Source organism: Myotis lucifugus, unplaced genomic scaffold (genome assembly GCF_000147115.1).
Source record: "Myotis lucifugus unplaced genomic scaffold, Myoluc2.0 scaffold_152, whole genome shotgun sequence".
Classification (NCBI taxonomy): domain Eukaryota; kingdom Metazoa; phylum Chordata; class Mammalia; order Chiroptera; family Vespertilionidae; genus Myotis; species Myotis lucifugus.
This window is the reverse complement of record NW_005871200.1, coordinates 1680633-1688482: the sequence shown is the minus strand read 5'-3', so window position 1 is coordinate 1688482 and position 7850 is coordinate 1680633.

Sequence of the window (7850 nt, the reverse complement as noted above, 5' to 3'; positions counted from 1 at the left end):
CATACCATGCAGGAATGTTGTACAAGCACCGGGTGACAGCTTGCATAGAATATTTCAACCCCAGAAGTGGCTGCACACTCCTTCCTTTGTTCTAGGACACAAGACGATACTAAGGCTATTCAGGAGAGTTTCTTCAATGCAGCTGAATGACAAAGTTCAGCTCTACTCTAGGGCACAAGTTATCCTCCTCGTTCCTCATAGCTTTGTAGAGTCACTACGTAGGCATGTAAATATTTACATGTGAAATGGTAAACATAATTTATGCAGTTCGGGGAAATGCCAAGGTTCAGGAGAGGCTATAAGTGTTAGACTCTCAAAAAGGCATGGGGGATTTGCTGCATTTTAATGTCATCTGCTGGTTTCTTTATCTAAAAAAAAAAAAAAGGAGATAGCCCTAGCCGGTTTGGCTCAGTGGATAGAGTGTCTACCTGTGAACTGAAGGGTCCTAGGTTCGATTCCGGTCAAGGGCACATTCCTGGGTTGTGGGCTCGATCCCCAGTAGGGGGCGTGCAGGAGGCAGCCGATCAATGATTCTCTCTCAATGATGTTTCTCTCTCTCTCTCTCCCTCTTCCTCTCTGAAATCAATAAAAATATATATTTTAAAAGGCAGTGTCTTCCCATAAATAAAATTTTAAAAGAGGAAATATTTTAATTTAAAATAGAGTATTTAGCATTCTCTACATTAGCTAAAAGCCCTTTCAGGCTAAAGCAGCCAATAGGCAGCCAGACTGATGGTTCTTGGTAGGTATGATAATTAGGGGCATGCAGAGAACCACAAGATTCGAAAGCTGGAGGTGACTTCAGAGCCTTTGTTGCCTTGACCCCTTTTATGGAAATAAAAGAAGCTGAAGCACTGAGGAGACTTGCCCGAGTCTGGCAGTTTATTAATGAAAAGTCAGATCAGAACCAATGCCTCCAGACATAACGTCTAGAATGCTTTCCATGGCACCAGACAACCTACGCAATCAGTCTGAAGACACAGACGTGAATGTGGTGGCATTTCGGATCTCTACACACATTTATTTGCACTCATCTACCCACACTCACAGATGCAATATATGCTCATAGCAACTCAAAAGACAAATGTGAATGTAATGTGAGCTAGGATGGTTGGAGATAGAATCAAAGCAAATTACCTCATTTACATAAACACTCTGCTCTTTGACACTGATAAAGTACTGCCAGGATTATGGAACTAGAAGAGGACTTTTGTCTGAGGGAAAAAGGATTGGCTTTACTGTCAGAACGTTAATGTTTATGAAATAGTTATTTGTTTATATTCAAAATGTTGTCAGCATGAAGTATGAGGACTAAAACTAACATTAACAAAATCGAAAGGATTCTAAAACATACCTCTCAGTAACAAAGCTGCTGGGGAACCAAATATTTCCCTTTTTTAAATTTTATTTATGGGAAGACACTGCTTTTTAAAAATATATATTTTTATTGATTTCAGAGAGAAAGAGGGAGAGAGAGAGATAGAAACATCAATGAGAGAGAATCATTGATCGGCTGCCTCCTGCACGCCCCCTATTGGGGATCGAGCCCGCAACCCAGGCATGTGCCCTTGGCCAGAATCAAAACTGGGACCCTTGGGTCCACAGGCAGACACTCTATCCACTGAGCCAAACCGGCTATGGCTATCTCCTTTTTTTTTTTAATCCTCACCCAAGAATATATTTTTATTATAATAATAATATTTTATTATTATAGAGAGGAAGAGAGTGAGAGAGCAAGAGAGAGAGATGGGGGGGGGAGGAACATTGATGTGAGAGAGAAACATCAACCCATTGCCTCCCAACTGGGGCTCCAACCCACAACCTAGGTATGTGCTCTGACTGGGAATCGAATCCACCACCTTTTGGTGTACAGGACGATACTCCAACCAACTGAGCCACTGGCCAGGGCTCTCTATATTTTAATGAGAGTCCCTTCTGTGCTGTTATTTGGGCAGTGTCTGTGTTGGATGGTGTCTGTTTCCGGTCAGTCTTTCTCTAACTTTGGCCCTATTTGGGGTCAAAAGGGATTGTCCTCTTCAGACAGGACAATCCAGCTCCCTTGCCCATTGTGTGGCTTTGGTCAACGAGAGGCTCTGACAGTAACCGTCAGAGGATGTGGAAAGAGTGATGTTGGGGCACTTATGTTCTGGTCTCCTTTTTGGGCTGCAGTTTCAGCATCCCTCTTCCTAAGGTCATAGCTCCTGCCGGGTGCCCTGGTCCTACAGCTATGGCTCTCATAAGCCTAGCTTCTGGGAAAACTTCCTCCTCTAGCCTCTTCAGGCTTGGGAGTGAGAGCAATGGCTTTTACTGTTGTCAGTCCTAGGCTCCTTCACTACCCCTGTGATTTCCCTTAATCCTATCCACTCTTTTGTAAATATTGCTTTCATAAAAATCTCTTCAGTTATCCTTTTTGATTGTGCCTTGAGTTTCCTTCCAGGACATTGATCCATTAGGCATGCACCTAATTACTACATGCACTGCAGTTAGTTTTCATTAAATACAGTAAAGGCTTCAGTGGTTTCTTATGCACTTGCTTCCCACCAGACTGTAATAGACTCAGTTACATATATTACCACTTTGCCATTCTCCCTTATATCTGTCCATGCCAGAGCTCTTTAAATATATCTTCCTTGATTCCTTGGATCTCTTTTCCCTTTCATGGTAATATCTCTGACCACCTACAGTTATTACTCAGTCCCCAGCAACAGTTTTAGCTTTTGAGTCATGATTTCGTTGTGAATGAGATGAAAATAAAAATTTTCTCCCCAGAAAAGTATGTAAAAACATATACATAACAAATTTGTATATGATTTACTTTACTAAATTGGACATTGACTATTGACTACAGAATAATTTATTCATGGAAACACATGTAAAACATAAAGGTGACTTTCTAGAAATAATTGAAATAAATATAATTTGTGCAAATGAAAAAAAAAGCCTCCTACAAAGTAATATAAACATTAACTCTGCCCATATTAAGGCATCTGATGTTAAACTTGAATAAAAGGTTGACATAGCAACGTGAAAATTATCTTAGGAAACAAATTGATTTTGACATTTTTATTTTGATGGCAACTGGTGCTAAAAACTGTGACTCAAAAGTGTTTTGTCAAAGATCATCAGAATTTTCCAAAACTCTTTTGGGTTGAATTATGTAGCATCATTTCCTTTGTCCTCAAATCAATGAGTTTACCTTTGCAAAGCTGGCATCATTGTTTCTCTCTCTATGCTAGAATAGGGGAATGGGTATTTTAAAGTGATCAAACAGAAGGAATCAGCAGAAGAATTCTCCAGTGTTTCCAACTGTTTTCACATTTCTTTCTGCAGGGACACGGGACAGCCTTTGTAACGCTTGGCTCTAACCTGTAAAAAAGCACTTTCCCAGCATTGCGAGCTTGGCCTGGATGTCTGCCTACAATCTCCGCTTTCAGACTGGAGCTTGGACATGGTTTGACCAACCTGGATGCGTCTGGCTGCAAATTCAAAAGCCCAGTGTAATGAAGAATGAAACAGTGAAGACATTCATTATCTCATATAACAGAGAGTCCAGAAGAACAGTTAGATTTGGAAGGTGGTTGACTCAGTAAGTCAATAATGTCATCACGGATCCAGATTTTCCCCATACTTTTGCTCTGCTTTCCTCAGTGTGACCGTGCTGAATTCAGGCTGGCTTCTCTTATGGTAGCAGGACACTCCCCAGCACTATCTGATCCAACATACATTCCTGTTCACATCCTAAAAGAGAGAGAAAACTTTTCCTCAAGTATGATTGAGCCAATGTAGGCCACATAACTTCTCTACTTACGAGAGGCAGTGCTGACTGCAGGGACAACTTGATCATGAGGTTGTTTTCCCTCAGACATTTGAGGAGGGGTCTGCTGGGGTTCTTGTCCCAGCATTAAGAAGGGTTCAGAAAATTTGGAGAAGGCTGTACTTAGAATAAATAGGAGTCCAGAGACGAAGCATAATTTTGAAAGGCATTTGGGGGTTAGAGGAGCTTAGCTTGAAGGAAACTAAGATCTAAGTTCTAAGTTCTCCTAGTCTCAGGACCTCATGCTTTTTATTAACACAATTTGTCCTCAGGCGAGGCAGAGATATACACTTCAAAGGGTATACACAAGCATTGTCAGAATGGGGGAATTAGCTTACAGCTGTTCAGGTGTTTGGCCAGTAGGAGGCAATAACATGTAGATTAAGATGCCCTGAGCTGTCTGGCAGCCAACAATCATCCCTTTTCAGGTTTGGGGAGATGCCCTCAGCCATTCCCAACAGGTGACTACATGTGTGACGCAACCCTGTTGAGTCCCCAAGTTCCATCAATCTTTTGATGAAACTCTTGAAATTATGACATGCTGGAATTGGCTTCCGGCAGGGTCTCCAAACAAAACCAGGGCTCTATGAGTAAGGAAGAAAGAAATGGATGCTGGGAAGGTAACGTTTTCTAGTGATATTTTCAGTAGTATTTATAATCACACCCATAGGAAGTATGTAGAAAGATTTACCTTAGCTAAAAAATACCTGTGAATTAAAGCAAACTATAAATTAACTATCAAGTTACTCTTTTTCTCTAAAACTTTTGCCTTAAGTTCTATGATGTTTCAAGAACACTTTTTGGAAATCCAGCAATCTTAGTAGTAGAAAAGAACTTCATATTCTGTTACATATTTTGAACCAAAACTGTTTAAAAGGCAATGGTTTAATACCTTGGCTTTGACAAGACCATGGCATTAGGCAAGGCATCTTTCTGGATGGTTGGTAGGGGATTGATTCTGAAACACTGGAATCATGAGTTACAGGATATGTAGTTTCATTCTTTATCAAAGCAGTAAAATTAGATGTGATGCTAAGAGTTGCCGGTGTTCCATTTATACATGTAATATCAGCATTTTTCCTGATTAAAGTTTTGGTCAGCCAGGACCTTCTCATTATTTTGCAGATGTTGATGCCTGTGTGGTTTCCAAATGTGACTCTCAAAATAGGGATTATTTAAAGGTGTCAGTAAGCAAATATGTAGACAAAATGTAGAAGTTGGCTGTGCCAAGCTTTTGGTTGTCAGTTTTATTCAGTTGTCTGTTAAAGGAAGCATATGAAGTAACAGTTTCTCCATTACTTAGACATATCAGTGATCTTATATCTCCCTCCCCGCCCCCCCCCCCACACACATCTATGTTCATTTTGACAGTAGCACTGCTTTGGGACTAAGTGTAGGGTTAGCCACCAAACCGTTTCCATTAGATTTGGTGTCAGACTCTCCTGAATGCCCTTGACCACTCTCTTGTCACATTCCTCCCGTTTAGCCTCCTTCTGTCTTTTCTTTCCTAGGTCTCCTCTGCACCTCTCTCCTTGCTACTTCTCCATTCCCACCTTTTCACTTTCTTATTTTCTCATCTCTTCTTCCTGTCTTCCATAATATCTTTCTTGTATTCCCTTTGTTGCTGCCATGATTCTTGTTGCATCAGAAGAATCTTTCCATCAAAGGTAATAGGCAGTGTTTTCCAGTAGTATATTAACAATTTCATTTTCTTTTGCCAACTTTTGAACCACAGAGGAATGAGAGTGAGGAAACTCTCATGGTGAAGGAGACTGAGTGTGTGCACAATGTGACATTTAAGAGTGAAAAATTTATAAACTTTCTCTTTTAAACAATGATTACACTGGTGACTGGTCTGGTGGGTAGAAAAAGAAGGAATCCCTCTTCCTTACGTATGCTTCAAATATTCTAATAAAGTCATGGTCTGGCCAAGGGCTTTAAGATAGTAGACTGTCCCTAGACTCAATATTCTACCAGTATCTCTTTTCCTTATATTATTATTTTTTATTATTTGTAAATGAAGAGGGTGCCCAAATATGGGGCAGTCGAGTGGAGTGAGAAGGGTACACGTGTAGGATGGCCTGGGGTGGGGTACCAGGGCCTAAGCAGCATGAAGAGGGCATCCACAGGGCATCAGCAGCCTTGCATGGAGGAGTCAGACAATGTTTACATATGGGGAGGGTGCCTTGGCATGGAATTTCAGTAACTGAACAGGGTGGGGAGGACATCAATGTATGGTAATGGTCTGAGTGGCATGAGAAGGACATCTATGTGGGAGAGTGGGTAGTTTCAAAGATATGAGACTGGTTACAAATAGGGGGAAGTGCTTAAATAAGTAACTATATTAAGGTTCATGGGAGCCAGGTTTCTCACTGTTGGACAAGGAATTACAAATATGGAAAGGGAAAAAACTGGAATGAACTCAATAGAGTTGGAAGATTTATGTGTGAACACTTGTTTTCATATAAGTAGATATCTTTTAAATTATAGATGTCAGTGTGTGGAGATATATATATATATATATCCCCCTCCCCTAAGAAGACTAATCTCTGTCCACTGAGTTGTTCTGGCATCAGGGACACTCCAAAAGCAATAAGAACTCCTAAGGCTCAGACTTTGGCTTCTAAGTCCCATTCTTTTTTTATCCTCTCTCAAGGATATTTTTTCCATTGATTTTTTTTATTTTTTAGAGAGAGCAGAAGGGTGAGGCAAGAGGGAGAGAGCAAGAGAGAGAAACATTGATGTGAGAGAGACACATAGATTGGTTGCCTCCCATACGTGCCCCTACCACCAGGCCGGCGATGGAACCTACAACCAAGGTACATGCCCTTGACTTGGAATCTCAAGTGATCCTTCAGTACTTGGGCCAATGCTTTAACCACTGTGCAAAACTGCCCAGGACCTTTTAATTATTTTCTTAAGATAACTCCTCAAAATGTAATTGAGTCAAATGCTAAATATTCCAGGGAATATTGGAAAACTGCCCTACAGAAGTAATACACAACCACCCCCCCCCATAAAAAGGGGTACCAGAACCTTGGAAAAGTTGGTTACTTCACCAACTTTTTTTTTTTTAATGCTCAAAGTATATCTTCAAATATTCTGCTTGGCCTTTAAACCCTGCATAGCAGAAAATATAAAGGGTGGAAAAATGCATGAAAAAAAATTGAATACATTTTACTAACAATTTAAACAGCATTAACTTATGAACAGAATGAATAATGCTTTAGCCATCACACTATTTTAAGATGATGGTAATTGAAACATGAGATTATTCAAGTGGTATAAAATTTTATAGCTAATGAAATTTTCACTAACTAAAGGAGATAAGGTTGTTTTTTTCCCTTTTTAATTGATTTCAGTGAGAAAGGGAGAGGGAGAGATAAAAACATCAACGATGACAATCATTGATAGGCTGCCTCCTGCACGCATTCTACTGGGGATCCAGCCAGCAACCCAGACATGTACCCTGTCCTAGGACTTGAACTGTGACCTCCTGGTTCATGGGTCAATGCTCAACCACTGAGTAACACTGGCCGGGCAAGATTGTTTTTAATCATTGTATAATAAAAGTTATAATGCTATCCTATATAATAAAAGGTTAATATGCAAATTGACCGAACAGTGGAACGCCTGGTCACTATGACACGCACTGACCACCAAGGGGGCAGACGCTCAATGCAGGAGGAGTGCCGCTCAGCCAGAAGCTGGACTCATGGCTGGCGAGCGCAGCAGTGGTGGCAGGAACCTCTCCTGACTCCATGGCAGCGCTAAGGATGTCCACTGGAGAGCGGGCCTCAGCTGGCAGTCAGACATCCCCTGAGGGCTCTTGGACTGTGAGAGGGCACAGGCCAGGCTGAGGGACCCCCCCCCCCCCAACTGCTGCCAAGTGCACGAATTTTCATGCACCAGGCCTCTAGTAGTAAAATAATGATGCAGTAGAATACAAAAATTTCTTATACTCTGCAGACATTAATCACTCTGCATCATGGATTATCTGCTTTGAGGATTACATGAAGTGAAATTTTAAAACACT